This window comes from Rhagoletis pomonella, unplaced genomic scaffold (assembly GCF_013731165.1).
Source record: "Rhagoletis pomonella isolate Grant_MI unplaced genomic scaffold, Rhpom_1.0 Rhpom_scaffold_00007, whole genome shotgun sequence".
In the NCBI taxonomy this organism is placed as follows: domain Eukaryota; kingdom Metazoa; phylum Arthropoda; class Insecta; order Diptera; family Tephritidae; genus Rhagoletis; species Rhagoletis pomonella.
In genome coordinates this window covers 9,231,915-9,249,638 of record NW_023458561.1, presented here as the reverse complement: position 1 = coordinate 9,249,638, position 17,724 = coordinate 9,231,915, and the positions used below count along the sequence as shown (strand labels likewise).

Genomic DNA, 17,724 nt, shown 5'->3' with positions numbered 1-17,724 from the left:
CGCAGTGAGCTGCGATTTCAACCGTAAGCACACGAATCACTTCTGGCCACTCCCAGGTGAATGGCAGTCGGAAGCTTTGGCGTACAGAATATAGTGGTCAAATGTGAATATCTACACACTCTAATAAATCTGTTTAAAAATACGACTATAAATCGAGTATATTTTTGTTTATTTTTAAAATTTTTTGGTAAATTTACACGATGAATATGTATTTTTATCGTTTACACATTTTCGTGTCTAAAAATCTTTTTTGTTAGCGGCCTTACACAATTCTACGGGTGAAATCAAACAGCAGATGTGTATTTTGTAGCTTGTACACACTTTCGTAGTAAATTTACGCACACCACAGCAGCTATTTTACACTGTTAAAAGTCCGAAATTTAAACAAACTGTTCGTTGAATAACCGAGCATGTAATTTCGCAAATAATAAGGTACGAAATCAGTAACCTACCTTTTAGCTAGGAAATCTACACAATTTTTTTTAGAGTGTAGTAAACCAGATAGCCGGACAGGACGTTATTCTAAATAAAAAATATTAAATTTTCCGTAATATTGCCAGGTAGTTTTGTAAGATAAACTTACAATTTATACATCGTTGCAATTGGGGAAATATCTTCTCTTAAATGACATACCTATGTATGCATAAATATATGTACATATGAAAAACTTGAAAAATAGGGGGCCGAAATTATTAAGCTAGCATTTCCTGGTACTATTTTTGAATACATATATTGAAAAAAAATTGGAAGTTAGGGGCGGGGGTCGGGTCTCCCCCCTGCACCTACCTGGCTATGTCCATGACCATAATAAAATTAATAAAAATTGTCCAGCCGCCAAAAGGTAAAAAAAAAAAATGTCCTAGGCTCGGAATAATTGTCCGCTTCTGCATGGCATTGTAACAAATTTTATATAATAAGAAAATTAAAACTTATCCCAGCTCTGATTCAAACTGGGGTTCTCTCTCTACATGTCAAAGCCGAACATGAAAACTCGCTTGCAAAGTGCTTACATATCATTAAATTATTAACTCCACGCGCTGTCCGCTTCTATATGACATTGTAACCAATTAACTTTAAATCAAAACTCATACTTTGTTCATTATAGTACTACATTCGGCCCGCTTTTAATACAGTTCACCTACTTGTTATTAGATTGCTTTAATTTTTATACCCGAGCGCACTTGTGCACAAGGGTGTTACTACTTTGTTCGCATAACGGTTGTTTGTAACAGGCAAAACAAATCGAGATAGATATGGACAAATGTATACATAAATGTTCGGAATGAAAAGAGAAGTCGATTAAGCCATGTCTGCCTGTCCGTCAATATGTCCTTGCACACGATAACTCGAGCAAAAACTGAGATATCTCAACGAAATTCGGTATGTAGGTTGCCCTTTATCCAAGGTAGGTTGGACTGTGAAGCGGACTGTAACCACGCCCACTTCCCATATAACGGTATTTTCGAAAAATGCAAAAACTGCGACAAATATTAGATGCAAATTGTTGAAAATTAGTATGTGGAGTAGAATTGTGGTAAAAAATAATATTATTATGAAATTTTTGGAAAATGGGCCTGACCCCGCCCACATATGATGAAAAGCCGTATCTCAGTAGCCGCTTCACCAATCCTTACAAAACTCGGTACGAGGCTTTAGTGGGGTCTAGCTAAGAAGTCTGTTGAAAATCTTTGAAATCGGGCAATAACCACGCCCACCTGCCATATAACGGTAATTTACAGAAACACGAAAACTGCGATAAATCAGTAACTACTAACTTAAAATCGATGATTACAATAACCACTTATCAAGAAATTAGAATATTATACATTTTTGGATAAAGGGCGTGGCGCCGCCCACTTATAAATAAAATGTGTATCTCGGTAACCGATTTATCAATTTCTACCAAACTCGGTGCACTTAATAACCTTGGTACGGAAAGACAAGTTGTTGAAAATTATTCAAATCGGACTAAAATTACACCCGCTTCCCGTATAACGGTAAATTTCAGAAATACGAAAACTCCGATATTTCAATAACTGAGGACGCTTATTTACTCCAAGTTAATAGTTACAACAATCTCCTAACAATAAATAACTGCTGTAGACTTTTAGGAATTGGGTGTAGCACCGCCCACTTTATAACTACAAAGGTGTACCTCGGTAACCACTTTATCGAGTTGTACCTAACTAGGTTCAATTATATCATTAAGTCTAACTCTGCATATTATCGAAAACGTTTGAAATCGATTAAACACCCCTACTTATGCAAAGGTAGTTCAGAGAAAGTTGAAACGACGACATTTGATTCCTGCGCCGGGTATATAAAGTTCGGTTTCGCCCGAACTTATACTTCTTTACTTGTTTGGAATATCTTTGGTGTACATACAAACAAAACTACTTTAGCAGGGATCACACGAGTTGTACTTTTTTGCATTTTCGCAGTCGCAGAGTGGTGTTGTCTAGAAATTTTCGTCGAGGTTCTAGAATTCGAGTGAAAGTAAAATTAAACACGAAAAAATAATTTCAAGTACATACGCCAAAATTCGAATTCAAAGTAAACCTGAGCCATTTACCCTCAGAAGTGAATTTCAGATTTTGTGAATAATTGCATTTATTAACCCTCAGCTGTTTACTCTTGCAACAAAATACGGTCTAGTCTCGCTGACAATATATTAGATGCTTTAATTTTTCTTCAATACTATCTAAAGAATTGAAATAGGTCGAATATTTCCAGCCCTAAGCACCAAAATAACGCAAACGACGCCATCCTCGAATTTAAGTCTTTGACAAAGTACTGCAACATACTGCATTTATCATTGTTTACTGCTTAATTTTTTTTAAATACAGTGTTACAAAAATGCATATCAGCAAATCCCACATGTTGTTAAATTTTTCGAAAATGGAGGCACACTTATCTTACAAAATGCATTATCTTCAGTTTCGTATAAAGAGCAAGATTCCAACGTGAAATTGTATTTAAAGAAAAATTTAAAAGTGATATACATAACTACTAAAAAAAGTAAAAATAACCACTTGCGTATGTAACGTATACGCCCCGTAGCACCATATATAGTCATCTAACAAGTTTACTCGCACGCCTTAACTTAAAAGCCATATTATTTAAAAGTAATTAAAATTGGCGTTTAAGATTTTTACACAGTATTCCTTATGCATATATGTTTATGTTACTTTCTTTTTTTAGAATGAATTTCGGGTGTGCCAATAGAAATTGTAGTTTTGTTTCTTATGGTGACACCTATAACAACACTAGATTCGTTCGTTTTGGCAATAATATCATTTTCAACTATTTTGAAGTATCTAAAATTAGTAAACTAAAAAAAATCGTAAAATGTCAAAAGTTACCAAATAGCTGCGACAGATATTCTGCATGCTGCCTTTATTAATTTGGTTGCACACTCTTGAAACTTCACAGATAAGTTGTATTTTTGCCAACGTCCATTGCCTCTATTATGAATATTTTATTTGAAAACTACGCAAAGTTATTAAACAAGAAAAACACCATTATGGCTAAGCAAAAGTTTTAAGCCCCAAAATGTTCAAATACTTGCTATTTCATTGTACTTGTTTCTGGAACTCCATTGACTGAAATATATGCAAGAAGAATGCTTTAGCGTTTTTTTTCTGGAGAGATAAGGAAGTGACACTAAAAAAACATTTGACATTTTCTCATATGTAACGCCAGTCGTTTCTTTTCTGTGCCAACTGGCGCCAATTGCAAACGCCAAGTGAAGCCAAGTCCTTCACCACCTGGCCTTTCCATCTCACTGGGGGCCTTCCTGGGTGGGCTTTAGTAGTCAGCCGCACCTTGTGTTTTAAGAAAACCAGGTGGAATTAACAAATGAAACTTGGTCAGGATGTTAAGGGAGGTATCCTCTAAAACATGTATAACTAAAAAATATAAATAATATCATTGTTTATAAGTTATTTGTTGTTAAAATTTCTTAAGTCGTTCCACTTGGTTTCCTTAACAAAAAAGCATTTGTGCATACTTTTATATATATAAATGCACATAACACTGTACTTAATACTTTACACACTTTTCTTTTATTTTATCTTGTATATAAATCACTTTAATTAAACTTTTATCGACTTGTAAATTACATTGAATTTCACGCATATTTACAATAACACATGGTTGCAAACTGACACATAACATGTGTTGCCATATTGTACAAAACAATACATACAAAGAAGGCAATGATTAAAAAGGAATACAGGGGAAATCAATACAAAAGAAAATGTTCAGCTCCTTTTCTTCGCAAAACAGAAAGGAGAATTCTATTGCCTGAGGGTTATAATCCCTAAGTGCGGCCGAAGGCCGCCTACGCAGAAAGGTGTTCTCTGCAAAAGGTGTTCAGCTCCTTTTCTTCGCAAAACAGAAAGGAGAATTCTACTGCCTGAGGGTTATAATCCCTAAGTGCGGCCGAAGGCCGCCTACGCAGAAAGGTGTTCAGCCCCCCCTTCTTCGGCAACACAGAAATAATAATTCTACTAAGTAAAAATTCCGAATTAAAAATCCGCTTTTATTATTCAAAATTCCAGTCTGGTAGCACTACGTTGTATGTTATTTTGCTATCTTATTCATCGTTTATATGAAAACTTTAACAATAAATTATATAAGAACTATAGAGTTGCTAGAAAAAAGAGGGGTAGTTTTGAAATCAGGGGGTCCCCCCCCCCCCCCCCTCATCCCCCCTTTTTCTAGAATTTGCCGTTCTCCTCGTTCCATTGTCTGCGGTACTCGCTGTCGCCAACGCGTAAAGTCCTGTAAATATTGCGCGAAATCTTTCTCTTGAATACTCCAAGAGCCACCTCATCGGATGTTTTCATTGTCCATGCTTCTGCGCCATATTTATACGAGCACGGGCATGATGAGTGACTTATAGAGTGTGGTTTTTGTACGTCGAGAGAGGAGTTTACTCTTGATTTGTCTACTCAGTCCAAAGTAGCTCTTGTTGGCAAGAGCGATTCTGCGTTGGATTTCCATGTTGACATTATTATCGGTGTTAATGCTGGTTCCCAAGAAAACGAAATTTTCTACTGTCTCGAAATTAAAACTGTCAACATCGACGTGGGTGCCAAGGCGCGAATGTGCTGACTGTTTGTTTGATGACAGAAGATACTTCGTCTTGTCCTCGTTTACCACCAGACCCATTCGCTTTGCTTCCTTATCCAACTTGGAAAAGGCAGAACAGACTTCGCGGTTTTTGTTACCGATGATATCGATGTCATCGGCATAAGCCAGAAATTGCACGCTCTTGTAGTACATTGTTTCTGAGCGGTTCAGTTCTTCAGCTGTTATTATCTTCTCCAACATCAGATTAAAGAAGTCACATGAAAGAGAGTCGCCCGTTTGGTGGCGAACGGCTCGGAGAGGTCTTTCCCAATGCTGACGGAGCTGGCGTTATTGCTCAACTTCATTTTAAACAGCCGTATCAGTTTGGCGGGGATGCCAAATTCAAACATAGCGGCGTATAGGCAACTCCTTTTAGTCCTGTCGAAAGCGGCTTTAAAGTCGACAAATAGGTGGTGAGTGTCGATTCTTTTCTCGCGGGTCTTTTCCAAGATTTGGCGTATTGCGAATACCTGGTCTATGGTGGATTTTGCAGGCCTAAAGCCACACTGATAACGTCCAATCAGTTCATTGACGGTGTGCTTCAGTCTTTCACACAAGACGCTCGATAAGACCTTGTAACCTATACTTAGAAAGCTGATCCCGCGGTAGATGGCGCGAATGGCGAGGTCACCTTTCTTGTGGATTGGGCAGAGCACACTTAAATTCCAGTCGTCGTGCATAAGAGTTGATGCATGCACCTTATCAACTCCTCGCCACCGTACTTGAATAGCTCAGCTGACAGGCTGTAAGCTCCAGTAGCTTTGTTGGTTTTCTGCCGCGTTATTGCAATTCGTACCTCGCCATTGTCAGGCGAACATCAACTCCTTGCTCATATATATATTGTTATGTAAAAAAATACGGGCACGACATCTTGACCAGTTTTGACTGTTTTCGTTTCGTTTCTTTTATGTTCATTAATTTTTAATTAAAGAATGGTTAGTTATATAATACTCCACGCCTTATAAATACACATTTTAAACTTTATAGGGATATTAAAAAAAAAAAAACATTTTAAAAACTGCAAGTAAGGATTTGCGTTGATTTTTGGTTTGTTTTGTCGAACATAGTGACTTTTCAAACTAGAATTGGGGTGTACAATAGCGTGAGCCGAAAACCCGCCTTTTTAGAATGTTGATTGGTAATAGCAAAAATATGGTTCATTATGCTTTAAAAAAAATCGGTATGAAATTTGGAATTTTTTGGTCAATATCCAAGGCTCGCCCAAGTCTATCAAAGTTCAATATGCTCAAAAAAAAAAATTAATAAATAAACTAATTAATAAATTTTTTTACTAAAACTGCAACAATTCTCTAAAGTATTAGTCCGACATAATTCGGTATATAGTAGATTTCAAAAAACCATGAGGCTACTAATCTTATCATTTCAACTCGTCAGGGTTAGGCATTCGCCATGCCAATTATTCTGTTATTAGAATTCTATTTATTTCATTATTGAATTAGTTTTAGATTTAAATATTGTTAGTTGATTGGCGAACAGAAGAACGTATGTGGGACCCCAGAATAAAATAACTTACAAATGTAAATATTAGCAAAAAATGTGTTTGTTTAAAATATTAAAAAATACATGGAAAAATCAACTTGTCTTTGTTTTATTTCCAATAATTGAGGAGTTAGATGCAAAGAGGCCGCTTCTATTAAAACTGCTTTCTGGTATATTGGCGTTAAAGTTTTTGATGTGTTATAACTTTCTTGTTGTTGTAGTAGGTGTATAAAAAAGTAGTATTGTTGTAGTATTGAAAAGAATAGTCTACTGCGGAAAAAATTGTTAGATTACCAGTATTCGACCCTAATTTAACTGCAATAAACGCTTTCGTCGAAAAATATGTTACCTATTTTTTTCCGAGTTACGCTATTTTTGGAAAAATAAAGGAGATCATATTCTTGTCTAATGTCCAAATTTTGCAAAAAAAAAAAACTAATTTAAAAATGTAATTTTCATTTCGTAAAATTGTGTTTTTATACAAGTAGTATTTAGTTCCTTCAAACGATGTATTCAATATACATACATCATGAAAATTTTGTACATAATTCCTTAGGCGCCGAACGCCGCCGCCTTTTTTGTAGAGAATCGAAGTTAGCTAAGAAACATTTTTTTTTAGTTATTGAACTTTGGTGGACTTGGGCGAGGCTAGGATATTGTCCAAAAATTTTTCATTTTAATGGACCACATGTTTGCTATTACCAATCAAAATTCAAAAAAAGCGGTTTTTCGACCCGCGCTAGTGTACAACAGTACAAATGACACCAGGAATTCCTCTATTTTATTTTAAAACTCTTTCAAAAAATACTGTACTGTAAAAAATGCTTTTATTTTTAAATGGAGATACAATATATTTTGCTTAGCTACCCATTCTTCTTTGCACGAAAAAAATTAATCAGGTTGTTCACACTTGCCTGGTTTTCAGCTTATCTGGTTAAAAATTATTATTGTGTAGTATATTTTATTGGTGTAAACTGAATAAAAAATATAACCACATAACCACATAACCTGACAACCAGGCAAGCGTGAACAATCTGAATGAAATTATAAAGCCACAACTCAAAACTCAGAAGAACAAAACACTTGCTGTTTAGGGCCCCATGTCTCTAATCCATGGCTAATCCTTACTTATTAGTTTAGTAATGCTTACTACTTAGTACTTACTTTAGTAAGTTAGTGGACTCTAGCAATGAGGCACATGGGCATTTTCTTCCATATTACGCATGAAATTTATTTTTATATGAAAGAAAACGGGTAACACCATCAGCGAAAAATATTGTCAAAAATCAATGCTAATGTTCAGCCACTTAAAACCTGAAATAGAATGGACTACGTACACAAAAAAAATTTAACTGAAAAGTTTAAAAACTTGCGGACCATTGTTTGAATTTCGCCAAATTTTCAAAAAAATCTGTACAAAGTTTGCAACATTGGTCTATATACAGATGTTGTGGTTTTTATTTTAGAGTAAGCTATACTTTAAATAAAAATTAACGAAAAAGATTTATAATGGAAAACATTTTGAATATTGTGAAAAATACTAAATTATGAATATTTCTGATAGCAACTGTATGCACATATGTATGTTTGTATGTAAGTATAGTTGTAAAAAATATTTCATGGTTTGCAATCCAACATGGCACATGCCATTCCATCCCTCACCACAAACGCCTGTCTGCACATTTGGGACACGCACACATTCACACCAACACATGAACATATGTACATATGTATGTAAATATAAAATTGAATACAGTAAAACCCGGTACTTAAACCTCACGAATAATGTAAGCTTTTTGAGGTACTAAGTACCTCGATGCGGGTACTTAAGCGAACATAATTACTGATGTAGTTACATATTCTTGTTAACTTACATATATATGTACATACTTGAATAATAACATTTATTGAGGTATACATAGTTTAAAACCAACATCGTACCGTTATTTAAATACATAAACAAGTAAAGAAAAACTTTAGTAAAAAGAATATTTGGTGCAATGGTATGCCATTTTTACAAGAATTAAATTGTTTAAAAAGTCTAATTTGGACATATCATTTTCTACCAAATTCATAATGATATTGTTTTTAAGGGTTTTCAACCATTAAAATGCATTAAGCGGGTTTCACAGTATGTACTTGCCCACAAATAACTAGCATACTAACACCTTCTAACTATAGCACAGTATGTTTGGTCGGAGCTACTCATAGGCTTATGCTTATACTGGTTTTCCGCCAGAGCTGGTAAGCAGGAGTGCCGAATGCGACAAGTTAAAACATATGTAGATACCTTGAATTGTAGACTGCTGTGCTAGAGCAGAGACTTGAGCTTAGTGTTCGTCCAATACCACCATGTACTCGATACCAGTACTCATTTTAGAGCATCGAAGGGGGTACTCGATGCTACTCAAAGTATCGCCAGAAAATACTCGATTCTACTTGTACTCAAAAGCACTCGGATGAAATATTTAAAAACAGTTTTAATCTTTTTTAAATAAATAAAACAAGGACATAACAGTTATAAGATTTATAGCAAACACGTTGATCCATAACAGTTATTAGATGAGAAATATTTTTTATTTCGTCGATAAGAGTTATAACCCAACGTTTATTTTTTACGTTGCCTGATAACTGTTATGCAGGAGAAATATTTTTTCCGTTGCCGATAAGAGTTATTTCCCAACGTTTATTTTTTACGTTGCTGGATAAGAGTTATTTTACAACGTTTATTTTTTACGTTGTCTGATAAACGTGGTAAGATTAGGATATTGATGAAGATGGAGATAGAGATAGAGAATAAGATAAATATGATGAAATAAAAGTGAGAGAGTGAAATAACTATTATCAGATAATGTAAAAATAATATAATAACTGTTATCACGCAACGTAAAAAAGAAACGTTGGACACTAACCGTTATCGACCAACGTAAAAAATAAACGTTGGGAAATAACTCTTATCAGCAACAGAAAAAATATTTCTTATCTATTAACTGTTACGAAACAACGTTTTCGTTAAATTTTAGAATTCAAGCAACGTTTTTAATTTGTAAATTCGAGATAACAGTTATTTTTGGTCCGTGATATAAGACCATTTTTTATGTGTTACAAAGATATAATTTAATGCAAAAAGGCTTTTTAATATGAAAATATATGCATATTTTTAATATATACATACATATAGGTAAATACATATTCTCGCAACTTCTATATGTTAGTTACAAAGATATAATTTAATTTAGAAATGGCTAATTTAATTCAAAAATGGCTTTGTGAATATGAAAATATATGCTTATTTTTAGCATAAATATGTATATACGTATTTTTCCTGCGTAACGCAGGCTATTGTGGTATGAAATACCATAAAGCTTCAGCACATGGGATACGCGTCAAACTTCATATATCCAACTTGTGGCAACTTTACTAATTTGACTAGAGTTGCATAAATTCTTCGACCGAGTAAATACTTGCACAATGTACTTGGTCACATGTATCGAAGTACTAAAAATACTTGGTACTTGGTAGAGGTACTCGAGTATTTACTCACATGTACTCGTATCGGAACATCACTACTTGAGCTATTGCAACAGAGGCAGCGGTAACAACTACAACAACATTACCTCTATCATACAAATGTTCATATGTATTAGAAAATGTATGTACACAGGTAACTGCTACTGACGAATATACGCCAACTGTTATAGATATGCTATAAATGTACAATTCGTATCTACATATGTACGTATGTATGCACTTGGAATCAAGCATTTTCTAAATTTGTTGTGCTGCTGTTCTGAAAAGAAAAATAAATGAAGAACACTACCAACACTGAAAGTGCTATTAAAGTTGCTCCGCTGCCATAGCCGGTTGTATGCTGCCCCCATCAGCCACTCAACCACTCAGCTATTCAACTGACTAACAAAACCGATACGCTGGGAGAGTGGTTGTGGCAATGGTGCAATAAACGTACTGCGTCGGCGGTGTGGTCGACGTACATACGTACTGTTGCTGCCCGCGCTAGCTAATGAGTGCGGAACGAATAGTAAGGAAAGGGACAAGGTAAGACGAAAGCAGTGGGGCAATCAAAGTAGAAGTCGAGTATGAAGGTGCGCTCATTGCGTACAGTTCGGGTGCTAAGCGCAGAGCGCCACACACAATCACAGAACAAACATCAAGGGCCGAGCGTTGCGCTGCGGCCTAGCGCGGTGTGGTACAGTGTGGCGCGGTGGTTTATAATCAACCAACACACGAGAAGGCCCACTCCAAACCTGTTGACCTAATTTCCAATCGCACGTTGCTGTTGTTTCGCTTCAAACATCGAAGAGTCGCTATTATACTGAGTTTACGATTGGCAAATCGTTGCTAACGCTCTCCGCTACAGCACTACTCGCTCAACTGAACAACTAAACAAGTGCCGTGGTGAGCAGTGGTGAGACTCGAGCTGAGTACGTATACGTATAGGGGGAGCATACGTATGCTTTGTCGGCGGTACGCATACCGCCTGCGGCTTCAGCCATAGCGCAGTTGACACTGACTGACGTTTGCGCTGCCGTCGCTTAGTTGGCGATTGCTACTAGAGTGGTATTCCCTGACACACTACTGCCTTTGATTGCATTGTGCGCGATACTTTGGATTCAGTCTATGTTGTTGTGTTGAGCCGAAAAGCAAAACATTAGAATCGAAGACGCGAAACGCGTGTGCGAACGTTCATGTACCCACTCATCGAACGCATTCGTTCCATAGTTATTTCCGTTGTATGTCGCACGCATCAAGTACGTACATATAAATATACAGCTGGGAAAAACGGTCGTGAAGATACCAACGAGCATACTTACATTCAGGCATACACATGTACTATGTATGTATGTGAATATGTAATTACATGTATACGAGTGCATGGATTATTTTGTAGATTGTGCAATAAAGTTATGAAAAGAACTGCCGAAGATACAAGTCAAATCTAAGTAATCTAAGTAATGAAAAATCGCCAGATTCTGCTGGCCTGACATCAGTATTTTGTGAAGTGAATTGGCGTCAGGTTGCATTGCGAAGAAAAAAAAAACAAAAAACAAAAAATAGAATCACATAAAACATAAAATTGGAAACTAGGTTGGGTGCACGAAGAGCATAGACACATTGGTATGTTCGGTATACATGTGTGTATGTATATACATATGTATGTATGTATGTATATGTATTTACGTACCTACACATACATATGTAGGTATGTGTGTTTGTGCATTCTTACACATGTACATATGTATACGCGTACAAACTTACGTTTGAACATTTCTGTGGCACACAATAGTTGACAACATTTGCGGGTGCGGGGGTGGAAAATCTATTCTCACCATTAGGTGAAATCGCAAGAGTCCGGTCGCCGCCACGGAAACGATGACGATGCAATGACGGCAGCCATATGCGCTATGCCAATATTGTTCATTAGTATTGCCACAGTGCGACATCAATAATATACTCTCTTGAAGAAATTATTATTATATTTATACTTGACACGATTATTTGTTTATGTAAACTTAAAGTGAGCCAACAATACAACAACTCCAGTTTGGATTTTGCGCTCCGAAATAAATTTTGCTAAGTTACCTACTTAATGGTGTGTTTATATGCACAAACAAACCTACAGAAGTATGTCCGCATGTTTTTGGACAAACTCATATACGTACATATGTATGTATGTATGTCACGTATGTATGTATGAACATGCACTAGTGCTGTGCTGTGTAATGGGCTGTCGTTGTTTGTGGTGTTGCTGCAGCTGGTTTTCTAGTTCATATCTACGAAGCATCACGGCCAACCAGCACTGACTAGTCGCCCCTACACTACTTCGCCACAGCTGAATGCTGACGGAATATGAGCACAACAACCAGCGAATGAGCTAACCTGATGGACTGTCGAACAGATGGTCAAGCTGTCAGTTGGTCAACCAGACAATCAGTTCACTAGTTAACATTGCGTGCGAAGAACACTGCAAAGAAAACGTAACGAAATGAGTAAAAATGAATAAATAAAACAAATAATTATAAGTCAAAGTGGGCACACGATTGTAGCAAGCGAGAGGAAAATTAGGTCAACAAAACAACATGCTCTGCTTTCGAGCGCAAGCACCAGACGGCAGTGACGCGACGCTTCAAGTGAGAGATGTCAGAGATAGAGTGAATCGTCGACAAAGCACGTTGTGCCGCTAGCAGATGTTTGTCCAGCGCTAGAGAGTACGGTCCCACTAATGAGACTATGGAAATTTTGTTTGATATTCCATGAACATTGCAGCCTATAAACAAACACGATGTACGTTAAAGCGGAAGACCAGGGTTTTGTAAAAGTCGGCATTTGTTAACCGGCAGAACTTTGCGCACAGAGATGCGCAGAGAATATTTTGAGAGAAATCTACGTTTATTATTTGCAAAATGGGGCCAGCAGCGTTTCACCTTCTTCTCTTCAAATAGGAACCAGCAATATGAATGTGCTCAGTTGAATTTTTTCATTCAATCGCGCGCCAGAGCAAATGTTAAGCGAATATAAATAATGAAACCATACAAAAATCACAAATTCCCGAACACAAAACGACTAAACAATTTAGCAAAAGAGAGTTATAAAAACGACAGCAATAACTTAACCGTTTATCCCCATTAGGTCGAAATGGCCGGGAGGAACGCGCCGTTCAATTATAAAAAGTGAAGCATAAAACTACAATAGACTGTGAATAGGCCTTTGTTGGTGAAGCGCGCAGGGAAGTGAGGTAAAGAGCGGCGCTAAAATATGCCGAAGTCAAGAGTTGCGAATGATAGTGGAAGTTGTAATAGCAGAAACTACAACCAACACCAACAAAGAATTTAGTGGCACACTGAGTGAGACCGAGACCGTTTAGCACATTCGTTCGCACGCACACACATACGCTGACACAGATGGACGTCCCACTGGCTGACTGACTATTCCACAATCTGGCTAAAAGACTGACTAGTTGCTTGACTGGCTCGTTGCCTCGATGACTGGTTTGTGCGGCTTGTTTGGTCCGCCACTTACATACATATGTACGACTGATTGCCATTGCTGTTTCTTAATGCCGTCGCTGTGCCAGTGTCCCACATGTGTGCTTTGGTGAACTATTTTTGCTCCACTTGCTCTTGCCGTTGGCCATGGCAAGTGTTTCGCAATGCGCTGCTTCAGTGCCTACATAAATGAAATCATCGCGTCGCGCAGCGTAGCATTGGGAGCAACGCGGTGCTGCACACAAACATAGCGGCAGAGCACAACGCTGAGATTGCGCGTGGTTGTGTTGCTGCCAGTCACATTAATTTTTCTCTGCGCTGCTGCTGCTGCTTTAACGCTGCACCGTTTTACGCTGCTTTATCTTAATGAGGGAAATTCCTGTTCCACTTTCTAACCTAGGAGTATGGCACGAAAAGCAAAACTAAAGTGTGTTACAGTTACAAGTGATTCTCATTCACCTTTCGTTCGTATTTACACATGTATGTGCGTTGCATTGTGGTTGTTTTTGTTCTTGTTCAGTGTCGAGTTGTGTTTGTTAAATACAAAACCATGATGTGGATGAAGTGGGAGGCTGACAAATGGGATTACTTTGCATTCGTTCAGTGATTAACAGGAACAATGTCACCCACTTTCAGTGCTGAAGCATCAAAATATATGCCAAGTTCCGATAACGTCAGGTGTGCGCGTAAACATGCATACATACATATGTACAAATATTAGTTGCAGATTGCACGTGTACGATTTATATAAATAATAAGTTTTCCGTCAAAACTTTATGAGCATAATCAAATATAAAATCCTAGTTTTTTCTTTCAAGAAGTTTGAAAATCAATTTATATATAGTATGTTACAAAAAAATCAGCTATTAAATCGATTAGATTACGGTGTTCACGAATGTAATTGAAATGTATCAAACGGTAAAAATATTAATATGTAGTTAAAAGGTTGGTTATACCTACGCACAGTGGTTCAAAAGAAAGGAAAAAGTTGAGCAAAATATTTATGCGTCTTTGGAATTCAATAATTTCAAGCATAATTGTGTTTTCAAAGTTGCTGATTACAATGCATATATTTTTCAAAGTTTGAGATGGTGGAGCCGGTGTGATGGAAAATTTTCAGAAAAGGACATTCAATCCTTACGAAAATCTATTAAGCTTTGAGGTCGCTGATTTGGGATTTTCGAAAATCATTGAATCTTCGTATGAATTGTTGATGGGGTCGCTAAATTAGAAATGGAGAGTACATATGAGCAAATCTCACTAGTTGTTACATTTTTCGACAAAAACGTGTTTTTGTTCGAAAATGATGCTACGCCTATTCTAGAAAATTCATTATCTTAAGTTTTGTATAAAAACAAGATTCCGTCGAAAAAACTTAAAAATATATACTAAAAAAGCATAAAGGAACACTCATACTAATTTACCCGTAGTTGCGTATGTATGTAAAATTTCAAAAAGTTGGAGGTGATGGGAATCGGACTAACAGCAACAGCATTTTTATACCCGAGCGCAAGGTGGCACCGCCCACTTATGATCACATATAAGTATATCGGTAACCGTTCTACTAATTTCTACCAAACTCGGTGTCGTTATTGTGCTTGCCACATATAAGCAAAACGTTGAAAATTATTGAAATCGGACTAAAATAACGGCCGCTTCTCATATAACGGTAAATTTCAGAAATGCTTGAAACTTCAATATTTCGAAATTGAAGGACGCTAATTTACTCAAAATTGATACACCCCGGCTTACCATCTAGCGGAAGGTTTCAGAAAGATGAAAAAACATATATTTAATACTTGCGCCGGGTATTTAATGTTCGGCTCCGCCCGAACTTAGACTTTCTTACTTGTTTTTTATCTCAATTTGAATTTGGAGAAATAAGACCGCAATGAGAACGTATAATTTAAAAACACATTTTCCAAAATTAACGGAGCGAGAAGAGGACGGGATGGGAGGAGTCAATGTTCAACTGAAAAAAATTTTGTTATATATATGGGTGTTTCCATTGGAAGGTCTACCGCGAAAAAAAAAATTTAAAAAAAATCTAACGTATTTGTTCGCCAATTTGTCTGCTTTTAGATATTTTAAAAACCCTTATTTATGGTTCAATTTGGTTCGAATTTGGCGTATGTAGTGGAACATAATAACTCAAAGTTAAGGTCAGCTCTTTGACATAATTTTCAATGGGATATCTGTCAAAAAAGCGTGCTTTTAACTTTAGAGTCGACTTTATTTTGACTATATTAACTACGGACCGATATTTTTAGTAGTTAATGTAATAATGAGCTGAAGTTGATTTAACTAATTGTTTTTACAAACGTCACGTAAAAAATATCGCGTAACAAGGGGATGCAAATATTCCAACATGACAACCAGTGATGCCAACCGGGTGAGTATTCCACGATTTTGGTGGAATTTACATTTCTTAGGGAAATCGGGGGATGGCTTTTAATTTTGTGGGAATTCAATATACAAACGATTTTTATTAGAACATTTCTAATGGGAATAAAATTACAACTTGTAATAACAATATCTGATTACGATGTTACGGATTTAAACCATAACGTAATTGCCTCATGCAACCGAGTGGATATTGTATAAATTGCAAGCTACCTTCTGGCATAGTTTTGAACAGTCTATTAGACGTAAGTATCTATAAATATATAGACATCATTTGAAAAAAATTGCTACCAGAAATAGGCTTGGCATAGACACATTGAAGGCAATTTTACTTCCAAACAACTATCTAAAAATAAAAGCTCTCTTGATTTTAGTGCGAATTGTAGACAATTACAAAAATTTCATCAAGCAATATATGACTCTAATCTAATAATAATAGATTGGCGCTTACGCAAAAGTTAGTGTTTGGCCGAGCTTCTCCTCCAATTTTTGGCGTGCGCATTGATGTTGATGATGGGAAGTAGAGATGGGCACGTGAGTCATTTTGGCTCACGTTCACGCACGCTTACGTTGATTGTTTTTTAAATAACGCACACTCACGTACTGCTATATTTTTTTCAATTACGTTCACGCACGCTCACGACGCCTATTTTTTCAATCACGCACGCTCACGCACGGTTTCTCACGGACATTTTTTTGAAATTTAAACTTTATTTATATAAATAGTATTTCATATAAATAGCCTTTTATCACACAAGTATTATTACAAAAGCCTGGCCAAACGCCTAGCAAGGGCTGAAGGCACTATTATTATTTTAACAAATTTCAGATATACATACTTATGTATCTATTACAAGTATAAAAAAGAATTGGAATCAATATTTATTCAACGTATGTAATATTAAAATGACATTAGCTCATATTTTTGTTTAAAAATATTATTTTGTCGAGGTTTTCACCAAGCAGTCGTTTACGTCTTTATTCCAGAACTCTGCCTGACACAGAAAAAACTCTTTCACTAGCTGCTGAGCTAGCTGCTATGTTTAAAATTTGCCTTGAAAAACTTCTAAGAAGGGGCAAATCTTTAGCTTTCTCCCAAAATTTTAAAACGTCACAACTTTTGTTTTCCGATTTTTTCAAATACATCTGTATTTCCGTATTAATTTCTTCAAAAACTGTTTCTGCAGATTCATTTGTCGCATCTTTGAATTCGTCAAAAGTTGCACGGGTTTTTGCCCATTTCGAGGTAGAAGGAATGTCATCATCCAGAATTTGGGAATCGTGCTGAGGGCGAGCGCTCTTTTCTTCAAGTGCAGTCTACCTAAGTAAGAGTAGAATAGATGTGAAAATAGTAACACTTTTCAGCTGTTCATCGGCGCCCTGATTCGATTTTGTTGCCAGCACAAAAAGAGATCAGGATTTACTCTGTTAGGCGTTAGGAAAATTAGTTCAAAGCAATTGCTTGGAAAAAGTCACCCGGTACTATCCCTGTTACAACACATACTTGAGTGACTGTAGGCAAACCGAAAAACTGCAGATGTGCAAATGAATATTACAGAATGCCTCCAATTTCAAAGGAAAAAGAATAAATGTTGCCACTCTAGTTAAAGTTAAACAGTAAGTTTACGAATTTATTTTAGATTAAAATACAAATAAGTATAATGACGTGATTGACGAAAAT

General features: G+C 36.4%; 1 protein-coding gene across 4 annotated transcripts in view; it reads left to right on the top strand.

Annotated features, from left to right (window-relative positions):
- Window positions 1–17,724, top strand: part of LOC118742290 (DNA-binding protein Ikaros) — a 114,171-nt gene that overhangs the window by 40,046 nt on the left and 56,401 nt on the right. The window contains exon 1 of one of the 4 annotated variants that reach the window (XM_036474254.1): window positions 11,193–11,491. The exons of the other annotated variants lie outside the window; for them this stretch is intronic. The gene's annotated coding sequence lies outside the window, so the exon portion shown is untranslated. Of the gene's footprint in view, window positions 1–11,192; window positions 11,492–17,724 lie in introns of those variants that run through there. 4 annotated transcript variants of the gene reach the window in all.